At 50.2% G+C, this 25,340-nt stretch overlaps 1 protein-coding gene across 2 annotated transcripts in view; it reads left to right on the top strand.

The window, feature by feature from the left end:
* MATR3 (matrin 3) overlaps positions 1 to 25,340 on the top strand; it is a 220,219-nt gene that overhangs the window by 79,878 nt on the left and 115,001 nt on the right. The window lies entirely within an intron of this gene.

The following is a 25,340-nucleotide window of genomic DNA, read 5'->3' on the forward strand; positions in this document are numbered from 1 at the left end:
GAAAAGAAAGCAGTTTTGCTTGCATCATGGCATCTTAACTGTCAATCTGAAATAATTAACTCCATCCACTGAATTATGGGAAACTCTACAAGTGAAATGTTCTGAGATAGTTTGGCTGTATATTCTGCCCACTTTCGCTTCACACATTTAATACCACACAAACTTAGACTGCTTTTTATTTCACCTTCTCAATTTTTAAATCTGTTTTGAGATGTTATGGATTTTTGAGGGGATTTCCCTGTTGAAGCCTTTACTTTTGCCATTTGTGAAGTGTTCCACTTGTGACAGTTGCCCTTTCCCTGTCATATTTTCCTTTCAGATAGATGCTCTTATGGTGAAAGAATGCTTCTGTAGTAGGGATCTCTGTGTATAGTCATAATCTAGTGAATAGTCCCGCCCATGTGCGTGGACCCTGGAGCAATCAAAAATAATCTCTTAGTGTCGAAAAAATGCAGAACTGCACAGACACTTAAGAGAGAATTTAAAGACATATAATGCAGCCTATAACAGGCTACATTGTCCAGTACTTCAACTAGAAATTCCACCAAAAAACCACAAAACAGCAAAGCCTGTCCAGATTTCCCTTGCCTTCAGCAAAAACCCCTTTGGAAGACATGGACAGACAAGCCCCATAGGCTGCCATTATGTGGCTCAGAATAGGATACTGTGCCTTTAAGAGAACTTTCCAGAACTTCACAGTATCCCAGAATGCCCTGCTGGTCCCTCTTACTTTCAGTTCTTTTTTCCGGCTCCTGCTAGCAGGACCCTGGAGCATTGAGCTCTCCCTTTTGGGACTTATTTGGTGTTTTTTCACTATTTTTCACAGTTTAAGTACTTTATTGTACTGTGGGGCCTTTCTTCTTGGTTTTCTCACTCTGTTTTTGTCGAAGATGCCTGCCTTATTCGACAAATGCCCGGAGTGCTCCAGGAAAAAGACCAGGTCGGACCACCATGAGGTGTGTATCCTCTGCCTTCCAGCTTCTCATGTTCCAGAGGAGTGTGTTATCTGCCAAGGCTTCTCTGGAAGAACCCTGAGGGAAAGGAAGATCAGACTTCAGGGTCTCGAGGAAAGCAGACTGAAGGCTCAAGGTGGGTCTGGAGGTGCTTCTTCGGCCCATGCTGAGGCCCCTGGGGGGCTCCCCAGGGGCAGGAAGACCAGCTAACGTCACCATTCTCCGCCGGGGTCCATTGCGCCCACTACGGCGTCGAGAGGAATGACTGCGGTCTGTTCCCCATCGTCGGAGACGAAACGACGTCGAGGCTCGGCGTCGAGGGATGTTACCAGACCTTCGAAGTCTCCGGTGTCTGTCATTGTCGACGTCGAGCGATCGGGGTCGACAAGCCAGGCGTCGGCGCTCGGCGCCGAGGCGATACCGCCGTTCGCTGTCGGCGAAGAGGCGGCGGGCGTCGTCGGTGAGTTTCTCGCTGTCAAGGTCTCCGTCGAAGCCCAGGTCGCCGTCGAGGCGCAGGAGGTCGCCGTCGAGGCGCAGGAGGTCGCCGTCGAGGCGCAGGAGGTCGCCGTCGAGGCGCAGGAGGTCGCCGTCGAGGCGCCGAAGGAGTTAGACGCCGAGGAAGAGGCGCTCGACGTCCAGGGGCGGACGCTCGCTGTATGGTCGCCGCTCTCCGACGCCGAAAAGAGGTGGAGGTAGACCTGACGCCATGGGAGGTTCGCCTACGTCCCAGGCTGGAAAAGAAGGGGGTTCGCCGCGCTCGGTGTATTCCGAGGTGTATACCCTGCCGGGGAAGATGACTCCCCCTCCTCCGTTACCGAGGGGTCCCCGTCCGAGGACACCTACTCCGCCTCCGTTGCCTCCACCACAGCCTGGATCAGGGTTGCCTGGGGTGCCACCCCCGGTTCCTCCGAGGTCTACTTCGTTGCCTAAGCTTCCGACGCCTCGACCTAGACCTAAGGCTCTGTCTAAACCCAAATCACCCGTTCCGGTGGACCCGGTTGATCGTCCTCTGCCGAGGAGGTCCCGTTCACGCTCCGGACGGAGAGGAAGATCAAGGAGTCGTCATAGATCCTCCACCAGATCAAGGCGTCGCCATAGGAGGAGGGGGTCCAGGTCACGCACGGACTCTTACAGGACCCATACTTCCTACTCGCCGACCTTATCGGACTCTCCAGAGACCAGGATCTCTCCAGTGGACGACATTGCCACGTTCCAGGAGGTTCTCCTGAGGGGGGCTGCGAAGTTAGGTATCACGGTGACGGCTCCAACACCTACGACGTCCGTGATATTCGAGACGCTTCACAAGAAGCACTTGTCTCGCCCTCTTCTGCCTCTGGTGCCTGGATTGAAGGAACCTGCGGAGGAGCTGTTCCTCATGCCAGCGGTGGTGAAGGCCGCGCCGTCCCGGCTTCTGAAGAAGTACAGGGCCCCGGATTCGGACCCTGCATTCCTGAGAATGGATCCGGTACCGGATTCGGTGATTGTGACGGCGGCCAGGAAATTACATTCTACCTCCCCGTCATCCACTGTACCGCCAGATAAGGAGAGTCGGATCGACTCGGCAGGAAGGAAAGCGTGTGGGACCGCTTCCGCAGCCATGAAAGCTGCCAGTGATACAGCTCTGCTAGGCCGTTACGATCGGGCGCTGTGGGACTAGAGGGAGGACTTCCAGGAGATCCTCAAGGAAGAGATGCTGGTTTCAAACCAGGTGATCAGTGCAGCGGCGGATACCTCCCTGTTGGCCGCACATGATTACTGCCATGGAATCAACCAGCAGCAGCATGCCTGGCTACGGCTCACGTCACTCAAGCCGGAGGCCCAGCAGCGGGTGGCCAATCTGCCCTTTTCCGGAGAGACCCTTTTCGGTAAACACGCAGATGAGATGGCCCGCATGAAGGCAGAGGCAGAGACCCTGACGGCTGTGGGCTTGGAGAAGCCCAAAGAGAAGAAATCCTTCAGGCCTTTCCAGAGGCGCTACGGCGCACAGGGAAGAGGACGGGGGCAGTCTTCGGGGCAGCAGCAGCAAACACAGCAGCAGTTCCGGAGACCCTTCCAGAAACGTCAGAAGGGTAGAGGGGGACAACAGTCCTCTACCGCGAACAAGGGCCCGGCCGGGTCTCGACCCTGAGCGGTTACTTCCCCGTCATCCGTTACCCGCTCCGGTGGGGGGGAAGCGTTCAATTTTTTCTGGCAGAGTGGAGAAAAATTACTCAGGACAAGTGGGTGCTGAATATTGTTTGCAATGGATACAGTCTTCGGTTCATCAGCCCTCCTCCAGCGATCCCTCCGGTCAGCTCGCAGTATCAACTGCGCGAGCTCCAGGCGGAGGCCAATATCCTGTTAAGGAAAAGGGCGATAGAAGACGTACCTCTGTCTCAAAGAGGAAGAGGTCTGTACTCCCGGTTCTTTCTGGTTCGCAAGACAAGAACGAGTTCAGGCCCATTCTGGACTTGCGGCAGGCAAACAAGTGGATTCGCAGAGAAAAGTTTCGCATGCTGTCGTTGCATCAGATTTTTCCTCAGTTGCAACAGGGGGACTGGCTTTGTGCCATAGACCTACAGGATGCGTACTTCCACGTGCCCATCGCGTACAAACACAGGAAGTTTCTGCGATTTCAAGTCGGCACCAACCATTACCAATACAGTGCTGCCTTTCGGGCTGAAATCTGCGCCCAGGACATTCTCGAAGTGCATGGCAGTGGTAGCGGCACACCTCAGGAAGAACAAGGTGTTTGTCTACCCGTACCTGGACGATTGGTTGATCAAGGCCTCCTCCTTCTCGGAAGCTCAAGCAGACTTCCCGAAGACGTGCGTTCTCTTGAACAAGTTGGGGTTGCACATCAACATGTCCAAGTCTGTCCTGATCCCGGTCCAGTGCATTCAATACTTGGGAGCCACCATCAATAAGCTGTCAGCAAGCGTGTCTCCTTCGGAGGAGCGACTGCGATCGATCCTTCGGAAGGCTCAGGCTCTTATGACCGCTCCATCTACAACAGTGAGGACGTTGTCTTCTCTACTGGGGTCGATGGCCTCTTGTATCTTCCTCACTCATGCATGACTACACATGAGCCCTCTGCAGGAGTGCTTGGAGGACCAATGGGACCAGAGGAGAGGATCTTGGGACAACAAGATACGACTGTCTCTGCATGCTCTTCAGTCTCTGAAGTGATGTTCAGCGGACATTCCTACTCAGACTATCGTGACGGATGCTTCTCTCCAAGGCTGGGGAGCGCATTCGGGAGACTTACAGATTTATGGAACGTGGTCTCAGATGGAGTCCACGTATCACATCAATTTCCTGGAACTCAGAGCTGTTCACTTGGCACTGAAGGCCTTTCATCCATCCTTCCGGACCAACTCTCTGCTTGTACAGACGGACAATACGACCACGATATATTACCTCAACAAGCAGGGGGGGTCGAGATCGCGCACCCTGTCTCGGGAGGCGCAGACTATCTGGCGCTGGCTTCTGGCCAGAGGATTGACGATAACTGCTACCCATCTGCCAGGTGTGCAAAATGTACAGGCGGACGCACGGAGCAGACTGATTCAGGAAAACCACGAATGGGTCAAACGACGACGTACTAGGAGAAGTCTTCGAAAGGTGGGGGACTCCAGACGTAGATCTGTTCGCCACCGCCGAAAACAGCAAATGCCGAGACTTCGCCTCCAGGTACTACCAGCAAGGGATGCTGGGGAAAGCACTCTGGATCAACTGGTCGAACAGCTTTGTTTATGCTTTTCCGCCCATTCCCCTGATTCCAGCGGTGCTCGTCAAGCTGTCCCGGTCCAGGGCACGGATGATCCTGATTGCCCCGGAATGGCCCAGACAGTGGTGGTTCATGGACCTTCTACACTGGTCCCTCCTTCCACACATACGGTTGCCGTGCAGGCCGGACCTTCTCACGAAGTTCGGGGGGTAGATGTTGCACCCCAACCTCTCATCCTTGAGTTTGGTGGCATGGCTCCTGAGAGAGTGCAATATGGCCATTTGAATCTGCCCGAAGATTGCATGGACATACTGAAGGAGTCTAAGACCTTCCACTCGGACTTCCTATGCTTACAAGTGGAAGAGCTTTTGTGTCTGGTGTGTGTCCAGGAACTTTGACCCTACGACATGCAAGGAAGATGTCATCCTTCCTTACCTTCTGCATTTGGCGCGGTCTGGCCTTAATGTTCATTCCATTAAGGTTCATCTCGCTGCATTGACTGCCTACAGGAAAAGCCCTTCAGACTTCCTTCTTCCAGATCCCTCTGATCAATGACTTTTTGGAAGGCTTGAAGAAAATGTTCCATCTTGTCAGGCTTCCTTCGCCTTCATGGGAATTGAATGTGGTGCTATCCAGTTTGATGAAGGAGCCGTTTGAACCCATTCATAAGGCTTCTTTGCAGCACCTGTCCTGGAAGGCAGCGTTCCTTGTGGCCATTACATCGGCCCGCAGGGTGAGTGAAATTCAGGCGTTGTGTTGTAATGAACCTTATACTGTATTTCATGCTGCTAAGGTTGTTATGCGTACTCACCCTGTGAGAAGGTGGCCTGATATGCAGTGCTCACTATTCTAGTGAACACTATGTATCAGTCCAGCAACCCTTATTGATGATTGGTTGTAAGTCAACCTTATAGACCAGCTATCCTAGTAGCGTGGATACGAGCAGTCTAAGGCTAAAGACTCGAGAGGGCGTGTTAAGCCAGCTGTTTACCACACATATACCCCTTGAATACCAAGTGAAAGGACACCACACAAGTGTTATGAAAATAAACAGTTATTTATTTAAAGATCACAACAGCCCTGTACTCTTTATGAGGACAGGGTACTAAGCACAAACCAAAACTCTTACAAAAATACTTAAGTTAGCACAGTATATACAAATGCCCGAGGGGCACGGAAAACCATATACTCTGAAAGTGGAATGCGAAATTCCTAGCAGGTAAGTACAGTACTAATAGCTTTTGGAATCGCTAGGACTTGACTAGGGAATCGTTAGATTACCTCTAGGAGGCCTAGGGGACTCGGGTGCAGTGTGTGCACTCTCACGCGAGATGCGGACAAAAGTCTATGGTAGCTAGGAATTAGAAAGTTAGTGTTCTCGGGCGAACCCGACCTGGTAGGGAGAAAACGAAAGTAGATTCTGACCCTTGGATAGTGAGGCTATGCTGGGGCACCGAAATGCCGAAGTTACCTAGCCCAGGGGCTGCAGCTGCATAGGTCTGAAAAGACGTCGGGAATCCTCGTAGACGGACCAGGAGCCGGAAGAAAAGATGCTGGCCGGTGACCAGTGAAGAAAGTTCAGTTGGATCCAAGCCTGGATCTCGAAGATAGATGACACCTGAAAGCAGAGGGGACCAAGTTCGAGACTACTAGCCAGTAGTCAGTGGGCACCAGGAGGGCACCGGATGGTAGCCACCTCGACAAGGTGAGTGGGTGACGCTGTAGCTCGAAGATCTCGCGGACCAGGAGGCGTTGTCGGCGACCAGGATGGAGGATCGAGCTGTCCCACGAAGATGGAAGCTGTCGGCGTCGCTGGACCCAGGATTGGGCAACAAAGCCTTGGCAAATTCAAGCCCACGCGGTGGACCTAAAATGGCGTCTGGAGTGGACCAGGAGGGTCCGGGGTGCCTCTCTTGAACAGGGAAGCAAGGGCCAGCCTGGAGCAACCAGACCAGCAGTCGTGAAGTCGTTGGGCGTCGTTCAGGAGGCCACAAGCCAGCCGGCTAGTAGCCAAACAACGCGATGCACAGCAAACAGCAGAAGGGCCCCACGCCGATCGTGGAGATGCAGGGGGGCTGATCTTGGGTGCTGGAGCTGCGCAGGGTCGGGGCTTCTCGGACCCCAAAGCACTCACCAGTGGGGGACACGGTGGGCTTGCAGTAAAGATGTCGTGCAGTCTTGGCGATCGTCGGTCCCTTGAGGTCTCGTCGCACTCACGGTTCTCAGCTTGGCTGTAGAGGTGAGTAGAGGTCAGAGGTGCCAGGGAAGCCGGGTCTCGTCGAGCTGGGTCGTCGGATTCGTGATGAAAGACTTGCAGCAGACCGCAGTGTTCTTTAGGATGGTGCCCGCTTGATGCAGGGTGACTACTCCTTAGCCACAAGGGAGAATCTTGAAGAAGAAATCGTGAAGTCCTTTCGAAGAAAGTGGTATCTTGATTCCAAAGATGATCTAATTTTAACAGGGGGCCCGCTCCCATCTTTATACTAAAAAAGGGGGCTGACCCGGTGACTAGGTCCTGCCTATGGGTGGGACTAGGTGGGGGGTGGTTACACCCCTCAGCCATGCCGGACTTCCCCAGGCCAGGGGCTGGTGTGCCCCTGGAACTGGTTCAGACCGGCCTATGCGTAGTGAGCACCGGGGTGCCACTCAGCAGTCACCTTCCTGTAAAGCCCTGCCTACCCAGGATACACAAAACCATGTCTGGGACGGTGCTAGCACCGCCCCTGACAGGAAACCCTTTGTCCAGGCTCCCCTCGCTGGAAGGACTCCCAGCTGCAGGGGGTCAGACTCGTGTCTGTGGTGGCAGCATCCATTTTGTGGAGCTGAGGCTTCAGTTAACTTTAACCGGGGTTCACAGTTACATACATGTCGTGTCCCTCTAGAAGGGTGGAATGCTAACCCCGTCGCCAGAATTGGCGAGGGGTTAGTATTCCAATTCGTATGACACCTTACTCGACATGTTTTGATAAAGCAATACCAAAGATAGCATTTAACCGCGAGGATTATAATGCACTTAAGAGTATATGGTATGCGATATCATGGAACAGCTATTAGGACTTGATTCCGCAAGCTGCAGACAGGCTCAGCTCATGCCAGAGCACCATCTCACACGATTCCAAGCACTCTGCCTTCAGGATTGTCAAGGCCTGCCATAGGAGTGACTGATAGGAATCTGTGTGTCCATTTTAGGGTTAGGTATAGGTATACTACACCTACAGCAAAGGGTGATTACACGACTTTGCCCCAGCTGTCATGCAGCCAGTTGTGTCAAATTTAGGAGGCCAGCCAGGGGTGGCATAATACATGCTGCAGCCCCTGGCAGCCCTGGGTACACCTATGCCCTGAGTTACAGGGTCTGATAAGGTGGCCCAGTACCAATTGGTAGATGCACCTAGGGTACATGAGGTAATTTAGAAAGAGAACAGCCAGGCTGTGGGTCTGATTGGCAGGCCCACAGCCAGAGAAAGTCGTAAACCAGTGAAACAAAAGCAAAAAATCTGGGTGATCATAGGATTGCAGACCCTACTCTCCTACATGACCCCCCCCCCCAAACTTTGGGACAATAAGCTAACCTTGACCAGGTGAGTCTTCTTGTTCTAAGTGGAAATATCTGGAGAGCCCATCGGCATTGCCATGATCAGTACCAGGTCTATGTTCCACTGTAAAGTCCATCCCCTGTAGGGAAATGGACCACCTAAGCAGTTTGGGGTTTTCACCCTTCATCTGATTTAGCCACAAGAGGGGCTTATGGTCGGTCTGAATCTTGAAGTGAGTGCCAAACAAGTATGGCCTCAGCTTCTTCAGGGCCCAAACCACAGCAAAGGCCTCCCTCTCAATAGCTGACCAATTCTTCTCTCTGGGGGTCAGCCTTCTGCTTATAAAAGCAATGGGCTGATCCTGACCATCAAAATTCAGTTGAGAAAGAACAGCTCCCACACCCAACTCAGAAGCATCTGTTTGGACAATGAATGGTTTGGAGTAGTCTGGACTCTTAAGGATAGGTGCTGTGCACATGGCCTGCTTTAGGTCATCGAATGCTTTTTGACAGCCTGCTGTCCACTGAACCTTTTTTGGCATTTTCTTACTTGTCAGTTCATTTAATGGTGTCACAATGGAACCATAGTTCCTGACAAACTTTCTGTAGTATCCAGTCAGGCCCAAGAAAGCTCGAACCTGAGTCTGGGTGGTTGGAGGAGCCCAGTCCCTGATTGACTGTATTTTGCTCTCCAGTGGCTGAACCTGGCCTCCACCTACAAGGTGGCCCAGGTATACAACCTGTGTCTGCCCTATCTGGCACTTGGTGGCCTTGATAGTGAGGCCTGCTGCTTGCAGAGCCTCTAACACTTTCCTCAGGTGGACCAGGTGATCCTCCCAGGTGGAGCTAAAGACAGCAATATCATCTAGATATGCTGCACAGAAGTCATCCAGCCCAGTAAGGACTTGATTCACCAACCTTTGGAAGGTGGCAGGTGCATTTTTCAGACCAAAGGGCATTACCACAAATTGATAATGCCCACCAGGGGTTGAAAATGCTGTTTTGGGTTTGGCATCCTCAGCTAACCTGATTTGCCAATACCCAGCTGTTAAGTCAAATGTACTTAAGTAGTTGGCAGAAGCCAATCTATCTATAAGTTCATCTGCCCTTGGTATTGGATGGGCATCAGTCTTAGTGACTGCATTGAGACCCCTGTAGTCTACGCAAAACCTCATCTCTCTCTTACCATCTTGGGTGTGAGGCTTTGGCACTAGAACTACTGGACTAGCCCAAGGGCTATCTGAGGGTTCAATGACTCCCAATTCCAACATTTTCTGCACTTCAGTTTTTATGCAGTCTCTAACATGATCAGGCTGCCTGTAGATTTTACTCTTGACTGGCAGGCTGTCACCAGTGTCAACCTCATGGGTACACCAATTGGTCTGACTGGGTGTCAGAGAGAACATATGTCTGAAAGACTGAAGAACCTGTTTACAGTCTTTCTGCTGATGTTCAGAGAGGCTGCCACAAAAGACAACACCATCTACTGACCCATCATCAGGATTCTGAGTGAGCAGGTCTGGGAGAGGGTCACTCTCTTCCTCCTGTCCCTCATCTATGGCCATGAGCAAGCTCATGTCCTTCCTGTCGACATATGCTTTGAGCCTGTTGACATGGAGTACCCTGTGGGGACTCCTGGGAGTTCCAAGGTCCACCAGGTAGGTGACCTCTCCCTTTTGCTCAAGAATTGTGTGGGGCCCAGACCATTTGTCTTTGAGTGCTGCTGGGGCCACTGGCTCCAACACCCACACCTTCTGTCCAGGCTGATAAACAGTCAGGACAGCCTTTTGGTCATGCCAAGCTTTTTGAAGTTCTTGACTGGCCTTAAGGTTTTCTGATGCCTTCTCCATATACTCAGCCATCCTGGAGCGGAGACCAAGTACATAGTCCATTATGTTGGTTGCAGGCTTTTTGAGAGGTCTCTCCCATCCTTCCTTCACCAAACACAAGGGGCCTCTCACAGGGTGCCCATACAAAAGTTCAAAAGGGCTGTAGCCAACCCCCTTTTGTGGGACCTCTCTGTAAGCAAACAGAAGGCAGGGCATCAGGACATCCCATCTACGCCTGAGTGTTTCAGGTAGTCCATGAATCATCCCTTTTAGGGTCCTGTTGAACCTTTCAACAAGCCCATTGCATTGTGGGTGATAGGGTGTAGTGAATTTGTAATTGACACCACACTCCTTCCACATAGCAGTTAAGTAGCTTGACATGAAGTTTGCACCTCTGTCAGAGACAACCTCCTTAGGGAAGCCCACTCTGGAGAACACTCCAACTAGGGCCCTTGCCACCACAGGTGCTGTGGTGGTCCTAAGTGGAATAGCTTCAGGATACCTGGTGGCATGATCCACTACCACCAGTATAAACTTGTGCCCTGATGCTGTCTGGGGTTCCATTGGACCAACAATGTCAATCCCCACTCTTTCAAAGGGCACCCCCACCACAGGCATTGGTATAAGGGGGGCCTTTGTTGTGCCACCTGACTTACCACTGGCTTGGCAAGTGACACAGGAGCGACAAAACTCCTTGGTATCCTCATTCATGTGAGGCCAGTGAAAGTGTGAGACAAGTCTGTCCCAAGTCTTTGTCTGGCCTAAGTGACCTGCTAAGGGAATCTCATGGGCCAAGGTAAGTAGGAAACCTCTCTGAGACAAGGGTACAACCAGCCTCCTGGTCATGCCAGGCTTGGGGTCTCTTGACTCAGTGTACAGGAGTCCATCTTCCCAGTATACCTTGTGGGTACCTGTGGCGTTCCCAGCAGCCTCAGCAGCAGCCTGCTGTCTGAGGGGTTCAAGAGAAGGGCAGCTTAACTGGTCCTTCCCCAGGTCCTCCCTTGAGGGTCCCCCTGAACCCAAGAATTCAACTTGATCAAGTTCAAACTCCCTGGGCTCAGTTTCCCTCAATTCCTGTAGGTCAGCCTCCTCTGAGACTTGATCCTCAACCTGGGGCAAGGGGGAAGGCACAGCCTTAACCCTGCTGCTCTTTTTCTTGGAAGGTGTCTGGTCCATTGTTCCAGGATCCAGCACCTGTTCAGTGGGGCATTTTCTGGCCTGTGACCTGGTCACAGCAAACACATGTGCTGGCAAGCCTAACATTTCCAGATGAGTCCTCTGCTCCACTTCTGACCATTGTGATGACTCCAAATCATTGCCCAACAAACAATCCACTGGGAGGTCTGAACTAACTACAACCTTCTTTTGGCCAGTTACCCCTCCCCAGGAGAAAGCTACAATTGCCATACTATGATTGGTAGTGACATTGCTTGCATTGGTCACCAGGAACTCTGTACCTGGCATGATCTGTCCAGGGTCCACAAAGCTAGGTGTCACCATTGTGACACTGGCACAAGTGTCCCTATAGGCCTGAGCCATTTTTCCATTAATGAAAGGTGTCTGTCTGTATTTGCCCAAAGTATTGGGACTTATGTCAGGGGACATATCCATATCCCCTGTACTGACAAGGACAGCCTGAGTGAGGGTGCCAACTAAGTTGTCACTCCCCTCAGAACCCAGGGTTAACCCTACTAAACCCTTGGGAGGTGCACTACCACTGCTGGCTGTACTAGGGGGCACAGGTGCCTTAGGGGCTGCAGTGGCAGGAGTCTGCCCTCCTCCTTTCTTGGTGCACTCACTAAACCAGTGAGTTTTACTTTTACAGTATTGGCACCACCTTTTAGATTGGCCTTCTTTCTTCTTTTGGGGAGCCTGACCCCCACCCTCTTTGGGTTGTTGGGGACCTGTCGAAGACTTCTGGTCATTTTGTTCCCCTTTTGAATCTTTACCCTTCTGGTCTGCTTTCTTCTGACCACCTTGATTCTGGCCCTGGTTCTGTTTAACTCTTGTTCTAACCCATCTGTCTGCCTTCTTTCCCAATTCTTGGGGAGAGGTCAGATCTGAGTCAACAAGATGCTGATGCAACAACTGGTTCTGACAATTGTTTAAAATTTGCTCTCTCATCATCAAATTGTACAATCCTTTATAATCAGTAACCTTACTGCCCAGCAACCAGCCCTCAAAAGCCTTAGTGGCACAATCTACAAAGTCAGCCCAATCTTGAGACTGAGTTTTCTGGGTATCCCTGAACAGCACCCTGTACTGCTCAGTGGTTAGGCCAAACCCATCAACCAGTGCACTTTTCAAGACTTGGTAATCATTAGCATCCTCCACCCTTGTGGTGAGGAGCTTGTCTCTTCCTTTACCCTCAAAGGAGAGCCACAAGATAGCTGCCCACTGACTTGGGGGAACACCTTGCACAGTGCAGGCCCTCTCCAAAGCAGTAATCCATTTGTGGATGTCATCCCCTTGTTTAAAGGGGGGCACTATCTTACCAAGGTGTTTTGTATCAAAACTCCTTTCCCTATTGCTAGGTACAATGCTGCCACCAGTGGGGACTGTCCCACTCAATTGTTGCTCTCTAGCAAAGGCAAGCCTCTCTTTGGCCAGGGCAAGTTCTTCCCTTTCAATCCTCAGATTGGCTGCCTTTTCTTTAGCTACATACATTCTCCTCTGGGGAGATGTCATTCCCCTTTGAGAGGAACGTTGAGAGCCATTGGTATGAATGGATCTGCTAGAGCCTCTTGACAGAGATCTAACTCGTCCATTCCCAATGTTAAGCTGACCCGAGAGTGGCCCCAGGGCTCCCCTAGAGTCCCTCTCATGTCTGCTTAAGTTGGTCCTGGTTAGTCTGACGACTTCTACCTGGTCCTGCTCTGCCTCACCCTTAGACTCCAAGTCATCATCCTCATCATCAGCATCATCTGCTTCCTGATGTGGATGGTCCTGGTTATCAAAAGGTCCCTGTAGGGAGGGCATGTTGCCTTCTGAAGTAGAAGGGTCTGGGTTACCAGCCCTCCTTGCATCATGAGTCTCTAAGAGACCAATCAGAAAAGCAGTTGTGGGGTTAGACCCCTGCTTAATCTTCCTAGAGGTACATACTTGTCGTAACTCATGGAAGCTAAGCGCAGTATATCTTGAAGGGATGACCTGTGGAGGGTCAACTGACACAAGGGGAGACTCAGTGTTTCCTCCTGTGACCGACATACTGCTTCTAGTGTGGTGTAAGTGATGCACCTACCTACACTATGTGTTACCTACTGGTCCCTTGCTAGAGTTGTAGCCAAGGTGTGCTAAGCCTTGTGGAGCTACAACAGCTGGTTCAGTAGAACTCAGAGTATTCTAAGCTTAAGTTATATGTACCTGACAGTACTTATGTGATCTTTCAGCAAGATATTCTTAGGATACGTGTGGTAAAACAACAGCAAGCTCAAATCCCAACCGCTGCTCACCAATGTGAGAAGGTGGCCTGATATGCAGTGCTCACTATTCTAGTGAACACTATGTATCAGTCCAGCAACCCTTATTGATGATTGGTTGTAAGTCAACCTTATAGACCAGCTATCCTAGTAGCGTGGATACGAGCAGTCTAAGGCTAAAGACTCGAGAGGGCGTGTTAAGCCAGCTGTTTACCACACATATACCCCTTGAATACCAAGTGAAAGGACACCACACAAGTGTTATGAAAATAAACAGTTATTTATTTAAAGATCACAACAGCCCTGTACTCTTTATGAGGACAGGGTACTAAGCACAAACCAAAACTCTTACAAAAATACTTAAGTTAGCACAGTATATACAAATGCCCGAGGGGCACGGAAAACCATATACTCTGAAAGTGGAATGCGAAATTCCTAGCAGGTAAGTACAGTACTAATAGCTTTTGGAATCGCTAGGACTTGACTAGGGAATCGTTAGATTACCTCTAGGAGGCCTAGGGGACTCGGGTGCAGTGTGTGCACTCTCACGCGAGATGCGGACAAAAGTCTATGGTAGCTAGGAATTAGAAAGTTAGTGTTCTCGGGCGAACCCGACCTGGTAGGGAGAAAACGAAAGTAGATTCTGACCCTTGGATAGTGAGGCTATGCTGGGGCACCGAAATGCCGAAGTTACCTAGCCCAGGGGCTGCAGCTGCATAGGTCTGAAAAGACGTCGGGAATCCTCGTAGACGGACCAGGAGCCGGAAGAAAAGATGCTGGCCGGTGACCAGTGAAGAAAGTTCAGTTGGATCCAAGCCTGGATCTCGAAGATAGATGACACCTGAAAGCAGAGGGGACCAAGTTCGAGACTACTAGCCAGTAGTCAGTGGGCACCAGGAGGGCACCGGATGGTAGCCACCTCGACAAGGTGAGTGGGTGACGCTTGACTCGAAGATCTCACGGACCAGGAGGCGTTGTCGGCGACCAGGATGGAGGATCGAGCTGTCCCACGAAGATGGAAGCTGTCGGCGTCGCTGGACCCAGGATTGGGCAACAAAGCCTTGGCAAATTCAAGCCCACGCGGTGGACCTAAAATGGCGTCTGGAGTGGACCAGGAGGGTCCGGGGTGCCTCTCTTGAACAGGGAAGCAAGGGCCAGCCTGGAGCAACCAGACCAGCAGTCGTGAAGTCGTTGGGCGTCGTTCAGGAGGCCACAAGCCAGCCGGCTAGTAGCCAAACAACGCGATGCACAGCAAACAGCAGAAGGGCCCCACGCCGATCGTGGAGATGCAGGGGGGCTGATCTTGGGTGCTGGAGCTGCGCAGGGTCGGGGCTTCTCGGACCCCAAAGCACTCACCAGTGGGGGACACGGTGGGCTTGCAGTAAAGATGTCGTGCAGTCTTGGCGATCGTCGGTCCCTTGAGGTCTCGTCGCACTCACGGTTCTCAGCTTGGCTGTAGAGGTGAGTAGAGGTCAGAGGTGCCAGGGAAGCCGGGTCTCGTCGAGCTGGGTCGTCGGATTCGTGATGAAAGACTTGCAGCAGACCGCAGTGTTCTTTAGGATGGTGCCCGCTTGATGCAGGGTGACTACTCCTTAGCCACAAGGGAGAATCTTGAAGAAGAAATCGTGAAGTCCTTTCGAAGAAAGTGGTATCTTGATTCCAAAGATGATCTAATTTTAACAGGGGGGCCCGCTCCCATCTTTATACTAAAAAAGGGGGCTGACCCGGTGACTAGGTCCTGCCTATGGGTGGGACTAGGTGGGGGGTGGTTACACCCCTCAGCCATGCCGGACTTCCCCAGGCCAGGGGCTGGTGTGCCCCTGGAACTGGTTCAGACCGGCCTATGCGTAGTGAGCACCGGGGTGCCACTCAGCAGTCACCTTCCTGTAAAGCCCTGCCTACCCAGGATACACAAAACCATGTCTGGGACGGTGCTAGCACCGCCCCTGACAGGAAACCCTTTGTCCAGGCTCCCCTCGCTGCAAGGACTCCCAGCTGCAGGGGGTCAGACTCGTGTCTGTGGTGGCAGCATCCATTTTGTGGAGCTGAGGCTTCAGTTAACTTTAACCGGGGTTCACAGTTACATACATGTCGTGTCCCTCTAGAAGGGTGGAATGCTAACCCCGTCGCCAGAATTGGCGAGGGGTTAGTATTCCAATTCGTATGACACCTTACTCGACATGTTTTGATAAAGCAATACCAAAGATAGCATTTAACCGCGAGGATTATAATGCACTTAAGAGTATATGGTATGCGATATCATGGAACAGCTATTAGGACTTGATTCCGCAAGCTGCAGACAGGCTCAGCTCATGCCAGAGCACCATCTCACACGATTCCAAGCACTCTGCCTTCAGGATTGTCAAGGCCTGCCATAGGAGTGACTGATAGGAATCTGTGTGTCCATTTTAGGGTTAGGTATAGGTATACTACACCTACAGCAAAGGGTGATTACACGACTTTGCCCCAGCTGTCATGCAGCCAGTTGTGTCAAATTTAGGAGGCCAGCCAGGGGTGGCATAATACATGCTGCAGCCCCTGGCAGCCCTGGGTACACCTATGCCCTGAGTTACAGGGTCTGATAAGGTGGCCCAGTACCAATTGGTAGATGCACCTAGGGTACATGAGGTAATTTAGAAAGAGAACAGCCAGGCTGTGGGTCTGATTGGCAGGCCCACAGCCAGAGAAAGTCGTAAACCAGTGAAACAAAAGCAAAAAATCTGGGTGATCATAGGATTGCAGACCCTACTCTCCTACACACCCTAAATTTCTTCCCAAGGTTATTTCTGACTTTCATGTCAACCAAACTATAGCTTTGCCTCCGTTTTTTCAGAACCCATCATCTCCAGCGGAAAGGTCTCTACATTCCCTGGATGTTAGGAGGGTGTTGAAATTTTATTTGGATAAGACCAAAGATATTCGTAGGTCAGACCAATTGTTTATCAATTATGGATCGGTCAGGACGGGTCGTGCGACCTCTAAGCAGTCCATCTCTAGGTGGATTGTGTCCTGCATACAACTATGTTACCAGAAAGCTAATAAGACCTTAGGAGGTAAGCCTAAGGCTCATTCCACCGGGGGCAAAGCTGCCACGACAGCCTTGCTCCGTAACGTGCCGATTGCAGAAATTTACAAGGCCGCCACTTGGAAGTCGGTTCATACCTTTGCTAAGCATTACTGTCTGGACACTGATGCCAGGGCGGATGCTCAGGTTGGACAGGCTTCGCTACGGAATTTGTTCGCACAGTAGTGGTGTTGGTTTCTTTTCTCCACCGCCGCTTTGGTGTGGGGATGGGTTTGCCATTCTATTAACTAGATTATGACGTTTATATCTGAGCGGGTGTTTTCTACAAATGCGCAGGCACTGATTGAACTGGGGGTAAAGTTACTGGGGCTCAGGACGACTGTGTGATATTGTACAAATTAGACCAGGATCTCCTGTTGAACCCCTGTAATCTGGGCTAATTAGATTGTTTAAAGTCAGCAGGGCGCCATGTTCGCAGTCTCCGACTTTCCTGTAGCCGCTATCAGCAGGTGTTATAATCCTCTTCTTCATTTCAAGTGTCCATAAAGCAACAAAACTACAACTTGATGAATGCAATGCGTTTTTTAAATAACACCCGGGGACTTGCACTTTAGCGACCTGAGTATAGTTGCCTACTATTTCCAATCATGAGGATGACTTTTAGCCTGTCCTAGTTTTCTTCTTCGCTACACTTAGCATCCTGGGCTCTCTTAGATTGGAAACAAAATAAGACTACCAGGAAGCTTTGGGCTGTTGGCTGAAAACCCAAGACTGTTTGGCAGTCACCCTCATGACCATATTACGTTAGTTGGTAGTTTTATTTCCTTCATGACACCGCCCTTTCATAACTGCCTAGTGCTAGATGGGACACCTTCAGCCAATCTTGGCTTTTTGTTTTTGAGCCAGCAGCACTTTGTATGTGTGGGTTACCCGTGGCCATACCACAAGTCCTAGAATGCAGCGGTTTGTAACAGTGGTTTTTTACCTTAAGAACAAAACGGGCCATTCCAGGCTGCAGCTTTCTCTGATTTCTGGAATATCTGCCACAGTAAAAAAAAATTCTCAAAGAAGGCCTTGGCCTGCCACTTGGCACTTTCCTGACACCTTCCTTTTGAGAAAGCGGCGAAATGACACGCTTTCACTTTAGCACACACATAAGATCACAGATGAAGTGGCGGGGGAGCTGGGACCTTTACCTGTAGAAATAGACAAATGTCTCTGCTCCTTGATTTACAGGTCTGACATTTGAAAGAGCAGCTGTTAGAATCTGTCATCAACTCTGCTTTCAGTCCAAGATACAAAGCCCTTCCCATGAACTGACTTTATCACTGTGAATCACCATTGGGGGTCTCACTCCACCCCCCCTTCTCTCTCATCTATTTTCCTCATTCTCTGTATTCACTCGCTCCTCCTCCCTCGCGTTTAGATCTCCCCTTCCCCCCTCCTCATGCATCCCTCCACCCCTCACTCTTCCCTATCACCCCCTCTCCTTAGCAACTCTCCCTTTCTATCTTCTTTCACTGCAGTTTTCCCTACTCCTCTACCAAACTCAGTTGACCCAGTTCTTCTCACTTGCTGCCTCATTCATTCCATACCTCTTCCCATCGCATTTGCTCCCACTTCTCCCCTTTTTTTTACCACCCTCTCTATTTTCTGGTAACCGCATATCCACCCCCTTGTAGGCTTTCTTTCTGTGGCTGTGGCCCCCGACTTTGAAGCTAGAATACACCCTCGCCCGGTCTCGCTCAATCTGAAGTAGTCTTGGTTTAGTGCACGTCTTAGTGTCAGTCACGTCTTAGTGTCATTCACGTCTTAGTGTCAGTCACGTCTTAGTGTCAGTCACGTCTTAGTGTCAGTCACGTCTTAGTGTCAGTCACGTCTTAGTGTCAGTCGCGTCTTAGTGTCAGTCACGTCTTAGTGTCAGTCGCGTCTTAGTGTCAGTCGCGTCTTGGTGTCAGTCGCGTCTTGGTGTCAGTCGCGTCTCAGTCGCGTCTCAGTCGCGTCTTGGTGTCAGTCGCGTCTCAGTCGCGTCTTGGTGTCAGTCGCGTCTTGGTGTCAGTCGCGTCTTGGTGTCAGTCGCGTCTTGGTGTCAGTCGCGTCTTAGTGTCAGTCGCGTCTTAGTGTCAGTCGCGTCTTAGTGTCAGTCACGTCTTAGTGTCAGTCACGTCTTAGTGTCAGTCACGTCTTAGTGTCAGTCACGTCTTAGTGTCAGTCGCGTCTTGGTGTCAGTCACGTCTTGGTGTCAGTCACGTCTTGGTGTCAGTCGCGTCTTGGTGTCAGTCGCGTCTTGGTGTCAGTCGCGTCTTGGTGTCAGTCGCGTCTTGGTGTCAGTCACGTCTTGGTGTCAGTCACGTCTTGGTGTCAGTCACGTCTTGGTGTCAGTCACGTCTTGGTGTCAGTCACGTCTTGGTGTCAGTCACGTCTTGGTGTCAGTCACGTCTTGGTGTCAGTCACGTCTTGGTGTCAGTCACGTCTTGGTGTCAGTCACGTCTTGGTGTCAGTCACGTCTTGGTGTCAGTCACGTCTCACGTCTTAGTGGTTCAAAGTCTTTTAGGAGCGATACTTTGTGTCCTTTGGCAACGTCTTAATAGTTTATCAACAAAATTAGCCTCTTCGCTGCTGATGACGAGCTGAGCTAGTCATCAGCCGCGGTGGTAGTCTGCGGATGACGAGCTGAGCTCATCATGTAACGCGGCTTTTTGAAATTTGCCGCACACAGCGGGAAAAGCCGCCGCAGCGATGCGGTTAGGGTTGTAGAGCTTCAGGTTCTTTTACAGCTAGATTGACTTTAAAAATGGCCAATAATAAAGTTTCAATTTGAGCCTTTGACCTAATGAGTAATTGTTGTTGAAAACATGAGGCTTACACAAAGTGCTGAAAATGGTACTGCCAGCGTGAGGTACATGCAGAAAGCCTCTGCGCATAGATTCTAGACTGTCTTTGAATTGTATGGGTTCTGAGATGATTCAGATTGGGCTTGAAGGTTTTAAATTCACAATCAGCGGGATCTGCGCTACTGTGCAGAACCTTGGATGTATGCATTTGACTCAGTCGTCCTGTTGCACTGTACACCAGGAGCCACATTATCTCTTTCTTTATGCTCAGTGCCATACCCTACACACATCTCAACCCCACTAAACTAAACACTTGGTCTGCGCTGGGTCAGTAGAGTGTAAGTGCTTCTTAAACACCTGTCATAATGTGGAGCACCTCAGGTGGACCTACATATCCTCTATTTCACTGGTTAAAAACGTAAGGCTGATCAGAATAAATTAATGGGGCAGGATAATACAGGTTCTCTAGGTCACCTGTCCCCACGCTGCCTCACATGCACGCATTCAGGAACATGCAGAACTTTAAGTGGGCTGTGTCTCAGACCCAGTACTAATTGAAAACTGACATTGAAACGGGTTCCTCTCGGACCTTATATTAATGTCCTTAACTTTACTTCTTTACATCGGCATTATTTTAATTTTGACGTATCCAGGCCTTCTGGCTTCGCCAGTCCTTGTAATTGATAAACCGCTTCAGAGCGGCACGAATTTTCGTGCTGTGCTCAAGTCTAAAACGGGCGTGGTCGTGACGGAACGATTCCGTCACCAGCACAGCCCAACCGACGCTCGTGACAGAACCGTTCCGTCACGAGCATCGAAGGGGTTAATCTCTCCCTGTGTTTGTGCATTGTCTCCCTTTGAGCGTTCTGTGCGCTGAAAGTGACTAATAAAAGTAATCGAATGGGGCAGGTAACTGCCATTGTCTAATGTAAACAAAGGAAGTATTGCCAGTACTGATAACTTATTTGCCATCACCTGCGACACTCGAAAGTGACTGAAAAAATTAAAGTTTACTTATCTTTTATTATCATTGATTATTCACAAAAAGGACACATTAGTGTATGTTATTACTTTCATGAGCATTTTCCATGTTATTTTTACCGAACCACAAACATTAATAGGACCAAAAATAAATACTTTACATTCATAACAAACATAACAATACATATACTCATTTAAAGGCTTACTTTAAATTTGAGAGAGCTTAAATCACACAACATTAAAATAAAGAAAGAAAAAGGAATGAGAAACCCAAAAGAAAGGTTGAAAAAAGCACCACAATTATCAATTTCAGAGATGACAAAAAGCCATGAGGGAATTTTGGCCTAACAGTTTTTGTAATCGGGTCATGGAAAAATGAAATTTCACCCTTTGCTGTACTTTACTAGAGACCTGATACTTTTCTTTTAACAAACAGAACTCGTTTAGGCACAAAAGAGTGGTCTACGCATTTCAAACCCGATGAATTATTTAGAAGGGTTTTCCTCAGGACCTGGGATAAGAGCTTGTTTCTTAGATCTCGCTGAGCCAACGCGCATGCTTTGCTCTGCGAGAGTTAAGTAAGGGCTTTCAAAAATGCTCCCAAAGTCTGCAGGGGGATCGGGTACAGTGCTTGCCCCAGTATTGGAGCTTTCATAGATTCCCATGCTTTAGTATCATTCCTCGTCGTCGGAATGGGAGTCTCTGTAACAAAAATACCATAGCAGTAGGTACAAAAGAGAAGGAAAAAGGCCTAGGCCTCATTCCCTTTTGTAGCAGATCGCCCTCTTTTTTTTTTTTTTTTTTTAAGAGACCAAACTTAGGCATCAGCCAATCAGAAGTGCCTCACCCCTTAGAACCCTCCTGAAGGAACCTCAGAGCCTCAGATTTTCTACTGCACGTTGTGCTTAGGGAGGTCTCCTTTGAGCTCTGCTCAACTTCTACTCTTCAAAAAGTTTCTTCTTCAGAATCACTTCAGAATTGTTAGCTGCCTTCCAGGATGTCTGACAAGGAGAAGGCCTTTTTCAGGCCATGTTCCACCTGTGGCAAGAAAAAGCTTTTCGTGGAGGATAAGCATAAGGACTGCATCTATTGCCTCTATCCTGACCACAAGGCTGCAGACTGTAAAATCTGTCGCACCTTTTCAACCAAGACCCTCCGGGACCGTGAGGGTAGGCTTCTGACATGGCTCCAGAAGTTGAAATCCAGGAAGGATACTGTGTCCAGTGACAGTGAGGATACGGCATCGGCATCTTCCTCAAGGTGGTCAGTGAAAAGGGGTAGGGGTTCCCCTTCTGCGGAGCGTCCTAAGGCCTCAAAAAAGACCCCAGTGAGTCTGAGAGCCAGGGTCCAAGCAAATCTCCTCAGAGGTGAAAAGGAGAGGGTAGGACCATCTACGCCTTCCAAGGATGAGAAGACGGACTCAGCCTTCAAGAAACCCTCTTCCCAGTCTTCTGAGAGGAGTTCTCGACTACTAAGGCGTCGACGGCGGAGTTTCCCTTGATGAAGAAATTGAAGACAAAATTAAAATTGGTTTCGTCAACTAGCTCGTCAGCGGGGGATTCGTCGACTAAGGTATCGTCGTCAGAGGAAGCGTCGACGGCAGGTTCATCAGCGTCGACAGGTTTGCCGACGACTAGGGCATCTAATACGAGGGCGTCGACAATATTGTCCTCTGAAAAAAGAAATACAATTTCAGTGACAATTCCGCCGCAGATGACATCTCCTAGGAGAGTGACCCCTTAGCCACCAGCTTTGCTCTTTGAGGAAGGGGAGTCGAATGAGGATGACCAGGACTCGTATAGCTATGCCAATAGTCCCTTTCAACTTCTGGTCAAATGTCAAGAGACGGACTCTGAAGGGGGATATGACCAGGAGGATGGTGGACATAATCAGGCGGCCCAGTCACAATATTCTGGGCAGGATATGGTTACAGTACCATCTTCTTTCCTTAAAGACCTGCATAAGATGGTGCATGACTACAAATCTATGGCTATTAGGCCAATTCTGGTTCCAGCAGCACCTGCAACGCCTGCCTTGGTTTCTGCCTCAACGGCTATTCATGGATTACCCGCTCAGGTATCCCCTCAGACATCTTTTCCACAGGATCCTTCCAGGCCGGCAGATGCCCATGATTCCTCAGATGAGGATCAAAATTCGGATCATGACTCTTTACATACAACTGAATGGGATGAATACATCATTCCGGATCCTTTATCTCCAGTTCCGGATCCATTTGATTCCCCGCCAGCAGACATAGGAGGTTTCCAAAAGCTGATGGAAAGAGCAGCTGGCAGGTTCAAATTGGCCATGCCTGCGGTTGCCACAGATTGTTTCTTGTACGACTTCAAGGAACCCTTCAGGAAGACAACAAGGTCCGTTCCTATTGTAGATCTGTGGAAGGAAGGCCTGAAGGCTATGAAGAACCCAGCGACGGTGGTCGCTGTGATACCGCGTCTAGATAAGAGATACAGAGCACCTGACGATGGGCCGGCGGCCTTAACGGGCCATCCCAAACCAGACTCGGTTGTTTCACAAGCAGCACAGAGTAAATCCCGTAACCCCTCTGCTCCCATAACAACTCCTCCGGACAAGGAAGGGCGGAGATTTGATAATGCTGGGAAAAGATTCTAGTCGATGGAGTCTTCTGGTGCGAGCTGCCAATGCCCTGGCGATCTTGGGTAGATACGACCGCCAACTTTGGTGTGATGCTCCGTTCCTAGACCAGCAACCTCCAGAGTCAACATCAGAGGCAAAAAAGATCTTGCAGGACGGAGAAGCGACGTCAATGGAGATCATTGACTGTGCCATGGACATTGCAACTACAGCGTTTCGTTCCTTGGCTGGGGCGGCAGTCCTCCTTCGCCAGGGGTGGCTGAAGGCTACTTGGTTTCAACCGGAGATTCAAAACAAAGTCCTGGATCTTCCCTTTAATATGAAGGCATTATTTGGAAAACTGATCGATGACACTCTTCAGGAAATCAAAGAGGATACGGAAACTGCCAGATTCTTGGGTACCCTTCAATACCGCAAGTCTCCTTTTTAAGGGTTTCAGAGGCAGAGGTAATAACTACAGGGGATCCTATCAACAGCAGCGCTATTCATCCACGGGCTCAGGTTCCCAGCAATACCGCCAGCCTTATCAACAGAGACTGGGCCAATCTTTTAACTACTCCAGGCCTTCCAATAAGGGGAAACGGGCTGGACGAGGACGGGATTCGTCCAAGCGCCAATAGCGGCCTCCTGGCTCTTTCTACTGGACCCTCCTCCAAGAAGTCATCAGTTGGAGGCAGGGTAACCAAATACCTTCAGAACTGCTCCAAGATAACATCGGACCGTTGTCCTCAAGTAGTAACAACGGACGCGTCATTGGAGGGTTGGGGAGCAGTGATGCAAGACCTAGATGTCAGCGGTCATTGGTCACCACAGGAAAAATTACTCCACATCAACCTGTTGGAGCCAAGGGCAATAAGACTGGCTCTGCAAGCCTTTCTTCCCCGCTTAGGAGGTTTGCAAGTGCTTATCAGGACGGACAACACCACAGCCATGCACTAGGTGAACAAGGAAGGAGGAACCAGATCTCGTCCGTTCTCGCAGGAAGCTCAACAGATCTGGGAATGGGCAATCCTTCAGGGAATATCGCTAAAGGCGGAACACTTGGCAGGAGTTCTAAACGAGAACGCCGACAGATTAAGCAGGTCATCCTCAGTCAGCCCGGAGTGGGAATTGAATTGGCGAGTTCTGGAAGAGGTCTTCAGCCAGTGGGGCAGACCAGAGGTGGATCTCTTTGCCACACCGACCAACAAGAAATGCCGGTCTTACGCAAGCAGATTTCACCATCGAGGGTCACTGGGGAATGCGCTTTCGATAGCCTGGTCAAGGACATTTGTCTTCGCCTTTCCCCCCATTACTCTGATCCCGCGGCTCATCAGGAAGGTCAAGGTGGAGCCGTGCAGGATGATCTTGATAGCCCCTGCTTGGCCGGGACAGTTCTGGTACACGGAACTCAATCTGTTGTCGCAAGTTCCTCCTCTTCCTTTGAGGATTATACCAGATCTCCTCACAATGTCCGAAGGACAAGTTTGGCACCCAGATCCAGTCATTACACCTGACAGCATGGCTCCTGAGCAGTGAGTTTATGAATCTCCCCATCTCAAGCGAAATTAAGGAGGTCCTCTCCCAGGCAAGGGCTCATTCAACGAACAGGACTTACCGTCTTAAATAAAAAAGATTTTGTTTCTGGTGTAGGAGAGAAGATTTACCCCTTGGCTTCCAAACCTTATCAGCTCCTACCTTATCTGCTGTCCCTGGCTAAGTCTGGACTAGCCCATTCATCAATTAAGGTTCATTTGGCGGCCATTTCGAGATACAGAAGGTCTCAGTCTGGGCCTTTCTTGTGGTCTTCCAGGATTGTCAAACAGTTTCTTAAGGGCTTGTTTAGAGTCTATCCACCAGTGAGGCCTCCGCCTCCTACTTGGCATCTAAATCTAGTACTTTCTCAGCTTATGAAAGGCCCATTCGAACCAATTCATTGTTCTGACATGAAGTTCCTTTCATGGGAATTAGCTCTCCTCCTCGCTCTCACATCGGCTAGACGTGTTGCAGAGTAGCAGGCCTTGACAATCCAGGAGCTGTTCCTACAATTTAAAAGGAACACTGTAATCTTGAGAACTAACCCTAGGTTTATGCCCAAGGTACCCTCGGACTTCCACTTGAACGAGCCGGTTATTCTGAATGCGTTCTTTCCTCAACCGGCTACACCAGCGGAAAAGACACTACATTCTTTGGATGTACAGCAATGCTTCAAATTCTACTTGGAACGTACTAAGGGATTTCGGAAATCCTCAATTGTTTGTTGCCTTTGGGGGTCCAAGCAAAGGCCTACTGCTATCCAAGCAAGGCATATCAAGATGGATCACTAGTGCCATTCTACATTGCCACACTGCGGCAGGAAAACCTCTGACTGGCAGGATTCTGGCACATTCCACAAGATGTGGCATCTTCAATGGCCCTCTTTGCGGGGGTACAGATTAAAGACATTTGCAGAGCTGCTACCTG

This window comes from Lissotriton vulgaris, chromosome 7 (genome assembly GCF_964263255.1).
Source record: "Lissotriton vulgaris chromosome 7, aLisVul1.2, whole genome shotgun sequence".
NCBI classification, from domain to species: Eukaryota; Metazoa; Chordata; class Amphibia; order Caudata; family Salamandridae; genus Lissotriton; species Lissotriton vulgaris.